The sequence below is a fragment of the Idiotropiscis lumnitzeri genome, chromosome 15, assembly GCF_059441095.1.
Source record: "Idiotropiscis lumnitzeri isolate Australia: NSW breed Sydney's pygmy pipehorse chromosome 15, RoL_Ilum_1.0, whole genome shotgun sequence".
Classification (NCBI taxonomy): domain Eukaryota; kingdom Metazoa; phylum Chordata; class Actinopteri; order Syngnathiformes; family Syngnathidae; genus Idiotropiscis; species Idiotropiscis lumnitzeri.
The window spans coordinates 13,298,306-13,315,631 of record NC_142405.1 but is presented as its reverse complement, the minus strand read 5'-3'; the positions used below and the strand labels follow the sequence as shown (position 1 = coordinate 13,315,631).

The 17,326-nt window shown below is 37.9% G+C and overlaps 1 protein-coding gene across 10 annotated transcripts in view; it reads right to left on the bottom strand.

The window, feature by feature from the left end:
• The window catches only part of rbfox1 (RNA binding fox-1 homolog 1), a 265,406-nt gene that overhangs the window by 103,346 nt on the left and 144,734 nt on the right, over positions 1-17,326 (bottom strand). The gene's annotated exons all lie outside the window — the stretch shown is intronic.

Here is a 17,326-nt window from a genome sequence, read left to right as displayed (position 1 = left end):
GAATGTCAAGTATCGAGCGCCACGAGACACAACACACCCAAGCACAATCGAGCCACACCTCAGCAAGAGCTTGAGTGGAAGAGGGATGTGTGGGTGGATTGACTGTAAAAATGCTCGATTCAATGGAGACACGAGTCAGAGCCTTGGAATATTTTTTTATGTTTTTAAGAACGCATGCAAAACATTGATTTTCTTCTATATTCTTTCATATATCAGAGGTTAAGGGTTTCTCAGGGGGTCCACACAAAACATTTATTTTATTTTATTTTTTACAAACCCAAACAATTCTGCAAAAAATGTCGAAAAATCCATTACATGTAACCTACCGGGGATGAGGGGAAATGTGAAAAGAATTTCCCCAGAAAAAAGTACATTTTCTGCTCTGGCACAAAGCAACCAAGCTCATTTCAGGGAGGGGGGCAGTGGGTATGCCAACCCCCCTTTAGCTCCGCCAGTGTGTTCAACAGTCTTACATATTGCAGTCCTTCTATAAAAATAAATCATTGTCATCTCTGAGTTTCCTGTTTGTGTTTTTTTGTTTTTTTTTACATTCAGCAAAGCATGAGTTATGTAAATTGGTACCCATTTCATGCATTAGTCAGAGAAATGTTTTACTGGGAGTGGTGAACTTCAAACATTTGATTTAATCATGTCATCGCTGTTACACAAAGTAATGTCCAGCTCTTAGTTTTGTATCTCTTATTTTATGTTTCTGTTGTTCTCTCTACAAAATAAATTGGGAGCACTTTGGCTGGTCATTGCAGATACTCAAGCATCATGAAAGATGTTTATTTATACATTCAGTGTTGGGAAAACATGGAGAAGAATCCAATAGGATGCAAAAGTGAAAATTAGAATGAAGCTAGCAAGGTTGTCAGAGGACTACTCAAGCAGTGCTGATGATTTTGCTGTTCATTAATTGTACAGTATCTCCGATTCAAACAATCTTATGGCTGGTTCTCTAGAGTGAATTAGAAAAAGATGGTTCTATAAAAAATACGGTCGAAGCTAAATACAGTAAAAGGCATGGAAGAATTCATTTAACTGAAGCATCCATCCATCCATTATCTGCTGCGCCTCTCCTCACAAGGGGGGTGTTGGAGCCTATCCGAGTTATCTTCGTACACCCAGCCAATCACAGTTAACTGAAGCATTTTGCAAAAAAAAATAACAACTGATAAGTAGGTAAAGACCAATAATCTCCAACGGGCATCAAACATTTTGACATATTTTATCCATTTGTTCTCTTTACAACACCATCGTAAAAGGTCCGTTGGCTTTGTGGAAGGGGACATCCCTTGCCAAACCCAACATAGCCAAGACTAAGACAGGAGGGGCAATCGCTGATAGCTATGTTTGAACTGCGACAAGACTAAACGCAAGCTATTTTTTCAATCTATTACAGTGATCAGTCAGATGCAGTCTCAGTAATCAGCTACTTCCTTTATGTTGATGAAACAATAGCATACAAATTCGGGAGAATGAGTATGTACAGTATGCGGTTGGAGAGCTTTTAGAAACGGCTTAGTGTTCTCAACTGTTCTACGGATGGAAACCTAATTAAATCCCATTAACTCATTTACTGCCATTGACGGCAAATGACGTCCAAGTTTTTCTTTTTTTTTTCTTTTTTTTACTCGGCTGGTAGTGAATGAGTTAAAGGGGAATTCAACCTGGGGAAAAAATGCAATAATACGTTCTATGTGCATGACATTCTGATTAATATTGTGTTTGTTTAATATGAGCAAAAATGAACTTATTTTTAGCCATCTCAGGGTTGTGACATCTTATCCCTTTCTGTCAACTGATAATGACATCACAGTTGCGTAATGCTCCGGTAACGACCAATCATGGCTCACTTGTTTTTTGAAGCTGAGACGTGATTGGATTATTTCTTAGCTGTGATATTATTTTTCCGTCCACAGAAAAGGACAAAATGGCCGCTCGGGGAGATGGCTAAGAACGGGTGGATTTTGCTGCTTAACTCATATTCCATTAATGCAATATTAATCAGAATGCCATATTTCGTCTAGTGATACTGCATAGAACATATTATTGTAAAGAATTATTTTTTACTTTTGGTTTTATAGATGGTAAAACAACCAAAACCAAACAAAAAAGAAAAACGATCAAATGCATATTAAATATGTAAATACAAACGTGGAATGTGCATTTCAGGGCACTCACCCTATTACACTTCAATTGTGTTTTTTTAAAAATATTTTGTTGAAAAAATGCAGCTTCAACTGAAGAGGGTATTCAACTTTTTTAGAGACACTTTATGTCTCCGTGGTAAGCATATTGTCGAACACTATTTCTAAAAGTCCATATAGCACACATCTGACAGATACCTCTTAAAAGAAATATTTTTACAAAGTACAAGACAACATTGTGTGCACATCTAATCTTTTTTCCCCTTATTTTTAGTAATTTATATTGAGGATGTCAATCAATAATACTTTATAATTGTAATTAATCATACGATTGATAGTGCTTGTAGTGCTCCAGCCCCCCTAAAAATTGGCCAGGCATTGTTAAAGTGTTCTGTAAAATTCTTGTCGAGGACGAGCGAAGAAGTTGTTGACTTTGCATGGAGCCTGTGCGGCAATTAAACATGGCTTTGCTTGGCAGAAGTCCAACTTTGTATCACAGAGGCCGTTTATGGACATAAATCTTTGAGTCTTGCCTTATGTGATTTATAAAAGCTTTGTTTTTCTCCTTTATAGTGAGCCCAGTAATGAGATGAAGGAACACTGCGTAACTAGGAGTGACAAGACCAAGAAGGTCTCCCACGCAAGGCAACGAGTATTTTACATTCTCTGATAAAAAAAAGAAATGGATTTAAAAGGTAATAAGAAGAAGTTCAAGCTGCCAATGGAGGGAAGCCACAAGTATCCATTAGATTTTGATTATTCATTCTTATGAAAGAGCTATTCACTTTGAGAAATTGAAGTAGAATATTTTCATTTTAGGGAGCAATTTTACTTTGATTAATGAATTTTCACAATGATTCATTTGCTTATTGACGGAGTTAATCTATGATCAATAGCCCACTTGTCCTCATTAGGGTTGTAGGTGATCTGGAGTTTAACTGCCTCTGCCGGAGATAAACCCTCAATCGTTGCATATAATCAAACAAATATGTACACGCCTTCACACCAACGGGCAATTGTCATACACAAACCTCGGCCTACTTTTCCGAGTAAAACAGGTCAACATGTTCAGTAAACAATCAAAAAAATGGTTGTCCTAATGAAAAACAAATTGAAACTGATCTTTGACAACATCTTTTCTTATGATTATTGGTCCTGGGTCTGGTCCAGACCGTCAGTCAGTCCGGATTGGGACCGAGGTCCGCCATTTGGTGATGCCTGGTCTACAGAATTGACATATTTATATGAAATTGTTCTATGTTTTGGGCATTGCATTTCATTTAAGAATCCCCAAAATAAACCTGATGGCTATTTTTGTTATTTTTAGTACTTACTATAGGGTCTGGGTGACTATATGAAAAAAAATGCAAACAGTTAATGTGAATAGTTAAGTGATGCTGTTTCAAAATGAGTTGTCTTTCCCAAAAAATTTGCATGTTAAAGTTATAAATTATTTGTTTTATAGTTCCAAACCACTACTTTTTTTGCTGTGCCTCATCAATTCTGAGATTAAAGTCAGAATTCTGAGATTAAAGTCAGAATTCTCACTTTAAAGTCAGAATTCGGAGAATAAAGTCAGAATTCTGAGATTAAAGTCAGAATTCTGAGAATAAAGTGAGAATTCTGAGATTAAAGTCAATCTTTTTTTTTTCTCATTCATGGCCCTAATCCTCTTCCGTAGAATGTTGCCATGGAATTGGGCTAAATGTACAAAACATGCCGGGATGGGAGCTCAATGCAACTAAATCTCTGATTCAAGATTTGCCCCTGGGGAGAACATGCAAACACACATGAAGACATTCCAACCATTCCTTCACCATGACACTATTTTGGATAGGCAAAATTGCATACATTGTAAATACAAGTCTTGTCTTGCATTCCGACAGTTTCAATCGAGGCACAAACAAACACGGATGTTCCTTGGTCGCGTTCTATTTTCCTCAGATAACTTCGTCCTCCAATATGACTTCAGTTTTGAAAACAAAATGTTTTGTAATGCCAGAACCACCCTTCTTACGTTTTACTTGATGGATACTGGTGTAGAAAAGTCTTCAAGACATCAGAGTTTCTGACTGACATGATTCCATTCTCAGTTTCCTTCATATTTTGATGCTTGGTCGTCTTCGGTCACTAAGAGTAAAAGTTGCACTGTATCATCTCACAATCTCTGAACTGTCTTTCACATGCATTTGACATTTTGTGTTCATCCACTGGTCTGGGAAGAAAGTCTTTCCACACAGTCGCTTGTTTTTAAAAAAAAAAAAATAAATTTTATGGGGTGTTTACTGTTTACTAGCATGGAATCCATCAATCAATCTCCTTTTACAACTACATTGAGTGAATTATCCTTTTCTTAGTTTTTGCTTGAACTTTTGTAAAAAAAAAAAAAAAAAGCTGTTTTCAGCAAATAAAGTGCCATTATGTGGCCTCGGACTAATGAGAAAGACAATGTATAAGTAGTCAGAGCGCAAGGATATGCATGGAAGTAATTGGAAAGACAAAGGGTCAGGGAAGAGTGAAAAGGAGGGAATCAACTGTGCTGGTCAGGAAAAGACTCAGAAAAATAAAGTCAAAGTATAGTAATGTTGCCCCAAGGACATGAAAATCAAATACTGACAGTCCAAAAATAAAATAAAAATCAATAGTCCAATGCTATGGCAGTGAAACGATCTATCCAACCATCCAGCTTAATCTTTCCATGGTCAGTGGGTCACGGTTGGAGCCAATCCCAACTGACTTTGGGCGAGCAGCAGACTGCACCCAAAGTCATAGGTCAACCAAATCATAGGTCAATTTTGAATAAGGCATTGTATGGGAATCAATCCCAAGCACCAGTCATCTTTTTGACCCAGTACGCTAGTATATTGAGAAATATGAGTTATTTTGGTAGCTATTATTTTAACCCAGAAATAAGGAGCTTGGCTCATTAAAACCCCGCCTCTCTCTGTGGCTGCTGCATACTTTTCAAATACTTCAAATACTGTGGTTTTTCAAACACACACACACATATATATATATATATATATATATATATATATATATATATATATATATAGTTGTAATGCTTCTGTTCACTTTCATTTAAAATTCTATGTATTTTTTTTCTCCGATGAGGTGAGGTTACCAAAACTCTCTATCCATCTGCTTCTGGTCTGGCCCCTCTGTCAAATTTTAGAACCCATTGTGGCCCGCCAATCAAAAAGTTTGCCTGCCCACCCCTGATCTGTACAGTTAGAATGCAGTTTGCACTCGACTAAATACGGCCCCTTCAGTTTAGTTCCATTATAGGGATTATTGGCAGTCAAAAATTCTTACCCAGCTTTTTAATACTCCATATGTGTCATGAAGTAAAAACTGTCACTTGGATTAAAAATCAGAGCATTGACGTTAAGACTAACACACCATTATTACTTACAGAAAGTGAACTTGATTGCTTGCCTCGCCACCCATCCATTATTTGAGTCGCTTTTCCTCACGAGGGTGGCAGGCGTACCAGCGAATCACGATCACAACTAGGGCAAATTTAGACTGTCCCAGGCACGCGGAGAAGATGCAAAATCCACACAAGGCCGGAGCTGGAATCATACACTGTACTTCTGAACTGTGAGGCGGACGTTCTAACCAGTCGTCCACCGTGCCACCCCAAGCCATACCAATTACATTAAAATGTACGTTAAATGAGAGTCAGCGTACTAGTCGCCATTTAACTGCCGCGGATGTTTATATTTGCCAACTGGAATCCAACATTCCTCAAGTACGTTTTTCAATGTGTCGGTATGGAAGGTGGTCATCAGGTTGTCGGTGATGAAGAGCATATGACAGTAGACGTTGCATTTCGTTGGTTTTGTTTTCAATGTTTTCGGAGGTGAAGATACAGATCAGGGGATGCATTTCGGCAAAAGATAGAAATTCTTTTTCGGCACCTGATGCATGGTATAAACAGAGTATGTGTCACGATTATTAGTTGTGTGTCACAATCTTGAAAAAAAGACGAAGCAGTTCATTGTGTGAATGAGGAACGCCATTGAAAGAAAAAAAAAAATCACTCTCGTTCAACTCGAGCCATGCGATGAGTCACCATCGCTCACGGCGCGCGTCGTCGCTGTATATCTGTAAATGAATTATTAATTTGCCATCAAAAGACCGTTCTCCGTCTTGTTTTTCTTGTTTTATAGTTTAAGGTGTCACAAAAGCAAAACATATTCTGCTGTTACTGCAATGAAGCACGGTGGCGGCGTCATTCTTTGGGATTATTTATTCAGATGCTACTGGGGTCTTGCTCAAGGTGAAGGGAATTATGAACCGTTCAAAACACAACATGGCAATACTCACATTTTGAGGTTCAGTGTGAAGGAAGATGTGTTTGTGACTCTAATAATCATCAGCATCGCCTGTTTGGTGTAAGCAGACAACTACCAACGTAACACAAACCAAGACATCCTGTTCTGAGGGCAGAAAGGAAACATGTTCACTGGTCGTAACAGAGATTTGGAACAAATGACTAATATGGTCATCGGAGGACTTGTACATCCCCTAACGCTCTGAGCAGCACACGTAACAGAGCGAATGACTGAGCAAACCAGCAGGCTGGCACTTTTTCTGTGGTGTGTTTCTTCAGCCTGTAAGGCACGCTGTGACCCAGATAGCATAAAGGATTTCACGCATTTGGGATCCCTCTAAATTAAAGACGCTCACTTCTCTTTCTTCTTCTTCTTTTTCTTCTCTCTCATGCTCTCTTCTCCGTCATGGGGAGAACAGAGAAGGGGATGCGTGAGTGGAGGATTGAAATGATGTCGTGGATGGAGGAGAGAACACATCTTCTCCTCCCCCCGTCCTCCTCCATCCTCTCTTCTTACTAAATCATCAAAAGGAGTTAAAATGCCAACAGACATAATGAGGTTGTGGAGTCTACCACTCCCCCACCCCCATTTCTTCATTTCCATGCAGCTTCCCTCCTCCGTTATCTTTTTGTGGCTCTTCTTCATGCGTTTCCTCCGACAATGCAAGGTTAAAACATCAGAACATTCCATAACAATCCAATACGAATTAGGTCTTAGAGAAAACGTTGCCCATAAAATGTATTTTCAATAACGTGAATGTACTTGCGTTAATTGGTGTTTTTGCTTTCAGTTGTTACAATCATGCTGATGATGACACATTTGGAATTGGATTCCACACGATGGGGTTTACGAGTTTGAATTCATTTTGTACATACAATACACCCGTGCAATTTCGATCAGTTTAAACACATGTTTGTAAACAATATTGTATTAATGAAATTGATTGTGTTAACAAAATGCTGGTCAAATTGGGTTGAGTCAAGTTGAGTCACTTCAGACTGAAGACTCATGGAATCAGGGAAGAGGTAAACAAGACCTTGGACTTGTAATTCTTTGAAAACTGTATTTAAGTGATTCAGGAAATGACTGTCTCTGGAATAAAACGACACTCATCCATTTTCTGTATGGCTTAAAATCATCATGGTCACGGGTGTGCTGGAGCCTATCCCAGCCGACTTCCGGCAAGAGGTCGGGTGAACCCCGAAAGGCTCGAATAAACATATATTGACAATAAACCTATGATGATTGTTATACAGGTATTAAGTGGAAATTCAAACGTATTTTCTTGACAATCGCGCCATGGTGTTTGAGGTTCAATAAAATGTTCAATAAAATATTTTTGTTGCAACAAATTATGCAGGTCAGTCGCTGATTGTAATATGCCTTCATATGTGAGGCTTGCTTTCGTCTCGACGTTTAGCTTGACATGACATTCTCTAGCTCCATTCTCCTTATATCATATATATTCTATGTTAGGAAAAAAAATTACTTAAATAAATATTTTTAACTCTATAGAATCAAACTGATTCATACAGTTTAGGAAATTAGCTTTTATTTTCTATTCGTCCTCGTTTGTTTAATAGGAGCTGTCCATTCAGAACCACAGCAACAAAATTCAACATTATGCCAGTTGATGCAGTTGCAAAAGCTTTTTTCCATGCACACGTGTTAGGAACGCTAACATTTACTGCCATTCATGTGGAATAACTCTGAAATCCGTTTCATTTGATGTGTTTTGTTCTAACAATAAAAATACATGTTATTGTGTTTTTCCAAATAATACTCATATAAAGCTGCAACATTGTGGTCTGTACCGCTGTCTACCTGGCCTTTTAAGCAGTATGCGGAAATGTGTTTTCGAACAAAGATGAGTGAAGTTAGTTGCCTTTGGCCTACTTCGATATTCTCTCTCTTCTAATCCCCTTTCTTCATCCTTTCCCCGTCGCTCGTCCCTATTCCCTCTCTCTTTCCATCTTACACTCCAGTCAACCGTGCAGTGCTAGCGTGTCGTTACATGAACACACCAATCGTCTGTGTGCGACTGTTGTGGAGGAGAGAGAGAAATGAGCAAGTGCAATGAAAGGTGAACGTGAGTGTGTCAGTGAGGAATATATGATGTGATGTATGGAATTAGCTATCTAATTCCACTTGAACGATAAGCATTTCAAATTAAATATTAAACTATAACGTCATCTTACATTATGTGTCACAAGTCTGCTTCTTATACCAGGACATGTGAAATGTTTAGAATTAAGTAAAAAAAAAAGATGTCTAGTTGCTGAGCATCATATGAGAAGGCTCCATATATTATTGTAAAAATCCTCCATTCCACCGGCACAAGCTGAGCGCTTAGGTCCACTAACCAGAATCTTCTAAGTGTCTCTTGGACATGTCTTAAGAGATTGCGCTTTCCAGTTGGCAGCACCTAATCTTTGGAATAGTTTGTCTGAGGTATCTGGACTCTGCAGACCCCTAAAAAGCAACTAAGTCCCATCCCTTCATTCACATTTTTCAACGCTCCATGTCTATTTCCGCTCGAGTGGTTATAAATTAATCTTTTTTTAAAAAGCACATTTCTGAGTAAAATTGTCACTCAAAGAGCTCAAGGTGTTTCATTGTATGACAAGAACTTTTGGGGCCATTCACCCAGCACAGAGTACAAGTTGTGTTTAGAGGGTATTTTAAGGATGAACTATTCAGGTGAGCTAAGTGGCACTATGAAGCATACTGCAGCAACAAGGTGACAAGTGGGATGTGCGTCCACAATATTGCAATTGCAATTAAAGTGATTAATTTATAAATGTCCTTGTCCATTGTATTTTTGAACAAATACAAGTAATATATTAATCTGTATTGTAATAAAATATATCTGTTTTATCATGCATGAATGTTCTGGTCTTAAAGGTTAGGCTTACGATAAAATAAAGGTCATTAAACCAATAATTCATGACAGACATGATTACATGACAACATTATTGTCGTTAACATGGTAAACATGAATAAATAAATAACCAACCAAGCAACCAAAAGAAAGCTTTTTTTGTCAAAAATTGCAACTTTGTAATTTGAAAATTGCATTCTAATTCCTTGAAATTTCGATTTGAATTTGATTCATTGTTCTGCCCGAATTAGTAGGAGTCTAATATGTAGCTGAATAAAAATAATTCCCACGATACAGTGTCACACAAACTATTGAATGCATGTTAAAAAAAAAATGCTAACAAACCAAGTGCCAGCCTTTCAATAAACTCACGTGTCACCAAAATCTGGAATTCCTATGCGGTGCATTCCTGCTCAGCACATTTGTGCTGTTATTAGAGCTGCAAAATAATTGTGATTGTGAAAGCAGCTTATTCCACGCAGGCTCGGCGAGACTCTGTTTCTAATTTTGGAACAGCGTCGACGAAGGCGTGCAGTAACCCAAAAGAGACGATGTGTTCTTGGTGCCCTGACCCATAACATGCTGGCAGTTTAGGTAAAACATTCACTCGTCAATAAGGGCAAATTCTTCCCATTATGCCTGGCTATGGTGACTTGTTCAGCTCAAAAAGGCACAGATGCGGCTCTGCAGCGGTTTGTAATCACACCTTAAGTGAATCCCACCGAGTCCGTTTGGAAGCACACTGAGACGCCTCAAAAAGAGGGACTGGGTCCGGTTGTTTAATCAGAACCAGGTTTCGTTCATGATTATTCACACCTGCATAGAAGTTCCGGACCAGTGTGAAAAATGAAGCCTCGTGTTTTTAAAGTAGACCAAACAGTGGTGTGAATACACCCTTTGAATAAATTAGAAACCAACTCATGCATTGAAAACATCATCCCAGTAGTTTTCAACATGAGCAAGCATTCGTCGTTGACGTAGAGCTGCTCTGATTCCTCAACATTTTGACTCCATGTATGTATAAAGGAAGGGATTTCAAACTGTGTGGCTCGGAGGACGATATGATCAGCTCGAGCCCCAGTTTATATCAAACCTTGTACGTACCACTGCTCCTTCTATTACCTCTACTTCAAAATTCAATCACACACACACACACGCACACACACACACACACACACTAGCACTAAGCGCAACTGGCCAAAGCAGATTGCAATGCGCTGTGCTTTTTTAGCTCACCATTTCTTTCCTTTTAAACCATGTGTCGACGAGGCAAAATGGATTGCTATAAATAATATGATGGAGTTCATTCCTGTGAGACTGCTCTTTAACTCATTCACTAACTACCAGCCAAGTAAAAAAAAATAAAATAAATGGATCTTTGACGTCTTTAGTCGTCAATGGCAGTTAATGAGTTAACCTGTAACCGTGTCCCATTTGGTCTGGGGTCGGTCAGCTAGAGGTGTGTTGAAAATAAATTCACTCAACTATTGCAATTTTATTTGCTAAGATTCAATGAATCAATGACAAAGTTCAGAATGTATTTTCACGATTTTTCAAAAAGCAAAGGTGTAGTGACCAATTCCCTCCAGCAGATGGCAGCGCCGAGACAATTTGTGATGGTGAATCAGTTTAATCCTTCACCAGAGTCATGCCATGCGGAATGAGCCAGTGCCTGAGCCACGCTGCGGAGCCAATCAAATAGTTATAAATCTTATAATATAAGAAAAAAATGCATCATCAATAACCGTGATTTTAATCTAATCGTCACATAATTATTGTGTTTCGAATTGAATCTGGAGGTAAATGAATCATCCCACTCCTAACGTCAAATTTTAAAATAAATGAAAAAAGTACTTTTGTAAAATTTACATTCTATGTTAATAAAACGTATTATGTCACATATTGACACTGATGATGCGGTGGTACACTTGCGTTACTTGCGTGGGGGCAGCGTGGGATCAGTTCCCACTCGTTTACGGTGTCTATGTCTGCCCTGGACTGGTTGGCGACCAGTCAGCGAGCATAGGCTCCCGCGACCCTGTATAGAAGGGGTGTCAAACTCATTTTTGTGGTCAGGCCACATCCTAGTAATGGTTTCCCACAGAGGCCCGTTATGACTGTGAACCCATTTAAATTGATCACCTTCACACAACAAATTGAAGGAAAGTCATTTTTGAAATCAGAAGCCAGTAAGTAATTGTTTGTTCATTAATTAATCAATTTATTTTAAAAGGGGAGGACTGGTAAAAACTAAATGGCAGTATCTCATACATCAATGTCATTAAAAGAAAATGTGCCAGAAACAGGAAATTGATGCACATGATTTGCCTTTCGCGGGGCACATAACAAGAGGTCGCAGGCCAGATCTGGCCCCCGGGCCTTGAGTTTGACACCGGTGCTGAACAGGATAAGCAATGTGGATGATGACACATGTTAAAATGTAAAATGTAGCAATCTCGTTTCAGTGTCAATGCTTTATTACTGGCAATTCACATGCAATAATGTAAAGAGTGTTGCCCCCACCCAAATACCCACGCACACAAACAACCAACCCCTACATCGCCCATCGGAGAATGGTTGCCGGTCTGCGACAAGAATGCACTTGCCTACCACAGTCTGTGAAGCAAGAAAAGCTTGCACACAACTGCTCTATATGCAAATGTTTTGGTAGACACATTCAGGTTCAATGTTACCTGTATTTTCTGAAGCTGCACACCCCCCCGATTATCGTAAACAAATACACACAAAAAAAAAAAAAATCAATAAATCTGCTTTAAAATCTCCCGATGTTTCCTGATGTAAAGACCAATCTTATTTCAAGCAATTTCATCTTCCTGTGTGCAGAGGATAGCCCCCACCGCTGTATATTATTCCTTACATTTAACGCTCCACTGCAATTCTGGTTTGGCGCCGTATATGACAGATGAGGCGTTGTACAGTGTCATTGTTTAATCTGGTGCCAGCGAATGTAAATTAGAACAAACATTAATTCAAAGGGGTTTTACGGCTTGTCAAGAAACAAGCAGACAACATCAGGCAATTAAAAATATAATCAATGTGAACTGCTGAATTGAATTCTCTGTATCAGCAATTGTAAATGTTTTTGGAGATGTGTTTGTATTGTCCTTTGGAGTTAAGTTAACAGGGACAGCATGATTAGTTTTTTTTTTTCTTTGCTTTTTTATTTGGAAATAATCTGTGCAAGTTGCTATGTAGTTTAACGATCAAATGTGTAATATTGCAACGTATATCGTTTCCTGTGTTTTACTCTGGTGACTACATTTCTGTTGTCCTCCAACAGAAAAAAAAATGAAAATCAAGTCAAGCTGGTGACTAGTGGTTTTGTTTGCTGTGACGTAGTCGTTACACTCTCTACACCGATTGGCTGTCGCCGACGTGATGCTGCCAAAAAAAGTGCACTTCAGCCTATCATGTCAAAAAGGAACAAAATGTTTGCTTCAAATACGCACCTGGCATGCCAACTCGCCTGATCACGTGAACTGCATTGACTATACATGGGAACGCTCTGCCAGAAATGCTCAGCACGCATTTGGTCTGACCGCTGCATTAAGGGCTTCAAATTGCTGGATTTTTTTTTTTTTTTTGCCAAATTTATTTCATTTTCTGAAACCGTGGACTCAACCTAAAATCAATCATTTTTTTCAGTGGTGCAAGCCGACGCTCCAGCATTGGACAAATGAAAATTCACAACAAAATCCCTCCTGTGATTTTATAAATAGAACATGTTTGTGATAAAAATAGAAACAAAAGAATGAAACTGGCAAGTCTTATTAGAAGGAGGATGAAATCTGTTTAAAAGAACAGAGATAAAAAGGCACATTTGAATCCTTTCAGCCTGATGAGGTTGAGATGGACAGACACCAACTCTATCAAGTCGCAGAAAAGCACACAGTCACAGTCAACTATTCGTGCACCAATGTTCCCCTTGTTGTTATAACAGTTACATTACAACCGGGGTCACCAATCTTTTTAAAACCAGCGCTATTCTTGAATATTCATTAAGGGCTAACGGTTCTATACACACTTGTGAAATAACTAATTTGCTCAAATGACTTTTATATTAATATTGATATTATATATTATATTATATTAATTATATTAATTTAAAGCAAAGAGACACAAGATTGTTAATGATTGCACACAACAGATGACGATCATAGGAGACCATTCATTTATACAAACCTCTGCCAGTATTCATATTTTAAAATGATTTCTTTTACAATATTCCAAGAAAACAATGCCAACGTTGGTGAACTATTTTTAGAACACGCCCTCAGCTTATTCGTGGTCCTTGCGGGGCACCTGGCGCCCTTGGGCACCCTGTTGGGGACCCGAGCGTTATAATATACTGTGTAGCATGTCTCATTATATTATGTTCAATTTTAAATTTAATTTAAAGTATGCTTGCTGCTTGCAGATAAAAATAACATTCAAAAGAAAGAAAAAAGTGTGGGGGAGGAAGTACATCAAAATTATACACTCATTAATGATAAATGAAAAATGTGCCACAGGGAGAAGTAAAGCATAATTGAAAAGAACATACATCTGACATCTTTAAACACCAAATATCTCACACAAATTGTGTCTACGTTTTATGTGGTGTCTTCAAAAATGAAGTCCAGGAATCATGGCTGTGTCAAATGCTAGATATTCGAATTAGGGAGTAGTCCCAATCAAGGTCATTGTAGTTAACCAAAACTAACAAAATGAACAAATGTAAAATTTAAAAAAATAAATAAAATACTGAACGAAAAAAAAGAAACCTAATTGAAACATTTCACACGATGAAAAGTGACTAAAACTAAAATAGCAAAAATGTCCTTCGTTTTCTGCTTTGTCAGTTGATTTCATAAAAGCATTTGGAGTTTATTTTCAATGTGTTTATTTTGCGACCTTACACAAGAAAGAAGGTTTAACCATTGTTTGGAGATTATTTACTTTAATATACAATACTTAGTGACCTTGCTTTTTCTAATCTGGCCCTTCACAAATGCTAAATATATCAAAATAACAAAAACTACTTATAGAAAAAAAATAACAAGACAATAAAGCATTAAAAAATAAAAACTTGAGCAAATAAAAAAAAAACACTCTAAATTAAAAAATAATATAAATCAAAATAAAAATCAAATTATAAGGAAAATTCAAAATCCTGCAATTGCATAATAAGTACCAAAAACAAACCAAAAACCAAAATCACACAAAGACCTGGTAATACGCCTTTTATGGTCCAACTACGACTATACAGCATATAAATCTTCAAAGACCTCGACTACTTCGAGCAAAAGCACAGACACACTCTCAGAGAAGCATACAGTATATGCACTCATAAAATTACACCCACAACACTCTGGCATAACATGCCAACACATTAACACAAATTGAAACATGTAAACAGTGCAATGTGAAAACAAATGCTCTCACTCTCACTCAGGTACACTCTCAGCCTGCAACGTCGGATGAAAGTGCAGCATAAAAGAATGGGACTAATGGCATAAAGTTGCTTAATGACAAATTATGAGATTGCAGAAGCCATTTTCTCTCTGCTCCACAAAGCTTTTTTTTTTTCTTCATCCCAGGGTGCTGCTAAAATATTCCTCTACTTCAAGCCTCTGCTCTGTAGCAGGTTTCTTTTGTTTTTTTTTTCTACTTTCCAAATGCATAGGCAAATTCCCACAATGCCAGTGTGGTGGGAAATTGGGTTAGAAAACTCATTGCATGAACACCAACACAATTTGGAAACACATTGACAACAAAATGTTCAATAAAAGGACTTAACAAACGTGTTAATGGCAGTATTGCAGCTGCCATAATCATGTTTGCGTATGCTGTGATATTGTGGCAACTTGGAAAACATTACAGCATTAGCAACATTTAGAGCTGCCTATACTAGTAGTATGTATGCAAATGAAGCATTCTTAATTTTACTCCATACTGAGTTTTTTTTACTCCATACTGAACTTCTGCTCGGCTCAGAGAAGAGCCTTCGTGTCAAGTGAAGGCTGGACTACTCCTTAACACCATATAACTCAACGGGCTCTACAGTTGTAGACAACATATCTGGAGAGGTGTCCAAATAAAATCAGATCCAGATTTTTGCAAAGGCCAAACCGCGTATTTTCCAATTTTGCAGATTGTCCACTCCCACAGCGGCGCAGAGCTCAGCTCGCAGATATGTCGGTCTGCGCTCAGAATTACCAACACTGGGTCTCACCTGCCTTCGGTACAGAGTTAGGGCCACACAGCACGCAGGAATTACGCAATTCATGATATAGCCCAAAATATCAAAGCCAAAATCTAAGCAGAGTTGCGCTGCTGGAAGCACTGATTAGTGTAAGATAGCGCTGTCATCAGCATGCACTGATTGACAAGTGTAATTTGGCCGTTCGGTGATGAGATACTGCCCCAATGATTGACAAAAAAAAAAATCTATTATTAAAGAAGGTGTATTCACATTTTTTACTTAGAGCTCAACAATTAGGAACTTTCCTGCCCCACCACTTGTCATGGTCACAAAAACGGTTCTCGGCCAAACAGACTAAGAAGAACAAAACATCCTCCATTTTTCCTAATATTAACGAGAATCTTAATCAAGAAAGAACACAGTACTAAAAGTAAGGTTCAGTTTTTGTAAAGAAGTATATTTGAAAATAATAATTATATTAAAGATGTTTTGGATATTAGTTTATCAACTATTACAAACACTTTTGGTAATAACTATTAATGTGAATATAAGACAGCTGAGGCATATAGATTGTGTGATGCTGTAATGTATTATTGTATGAGTTTGAATTAGTACACTTACAGTATGCTCATGTAATAATACTTTTTAATGGTAAGCGGGGAATGTAAGCTGCAAATCAGCTTGTAATGAAAGGAAGTAATTAAAAAAAGCTATCACAAAGCTCACAATGTTTAACACTGAAATTGGCATAATTAACAGTTTAATGGCAAACATTTGACTGCATGCATCAAATAAACTCAGTTTAGCCACTTCCTTGTGTGTTTTGTGTCTTCACTTTTCAAAACAAATGAATGTGGAGTGTGGTCTGAAGTGGAAATATGTTTTTTAAAGCACATGTGGGAAAACGTTGAATACAATTATGAGCTAAAGTCAAAAGCAAGAAGAACAAGCGATTGTATTTTTGTTAATAAATTATTTGGACTAATTCTGTGGGAGTCTTTCTGACCGGCCTTCCTTAATTGTAAAGACTTCTAGCAGAGAGGATCTGCCTGAATTAAATTTTTCCAAGACGCAGAATTACCACATTCCGTGTTAAACAATATTGCCTGATAATGTGCCTGCTTCTGCATGCAACCATCCGTGTACAGATGGCCCTCACAACAATGAAATAAAATATTTTTTTCAATAATCCTTCTCACAGACAAACCAAACAGATTGGCAAACCACTACCAGTAAAACAAGTATTCCAAGCTACATGTACGGTCGTCATTTTAATCCGCTTGAAGTGGTTCACTTTCTGCATGTAAAACCACGACAATTATGACTCAAAATTCAACCAGTTCATGGCGTGTCATTTGAAAACCTTCCATTTTGCTCGGCGGTTGTGCACTATTAAAGTTCACACAACAAGACTGAGACGCATCTTGGTTCAAATCTTTTGTGACTGGAAGTCATTTATCTCCACAAAACCAAGAGTGATGAATGCTAAACTGTATAGCGCCATCTACTGGGACTCATTGTAGTATATGATTGATATGGGGCCTAAGTTATTGTAAGGCCTTCCAGGAGCACAGGCAGCCTACGTGGGTGTGGTAAAAAAATGACATCCTCAATTATGACCATGTTTACATTATACGCCAAATTCGTTTAAATTAGGCTGCATGTGAAATGTGTCATTTTACACATTTTATTTATACTCTTGGTTTAAATGAAAGACAATGAACACACGCATACACAAACACAAACA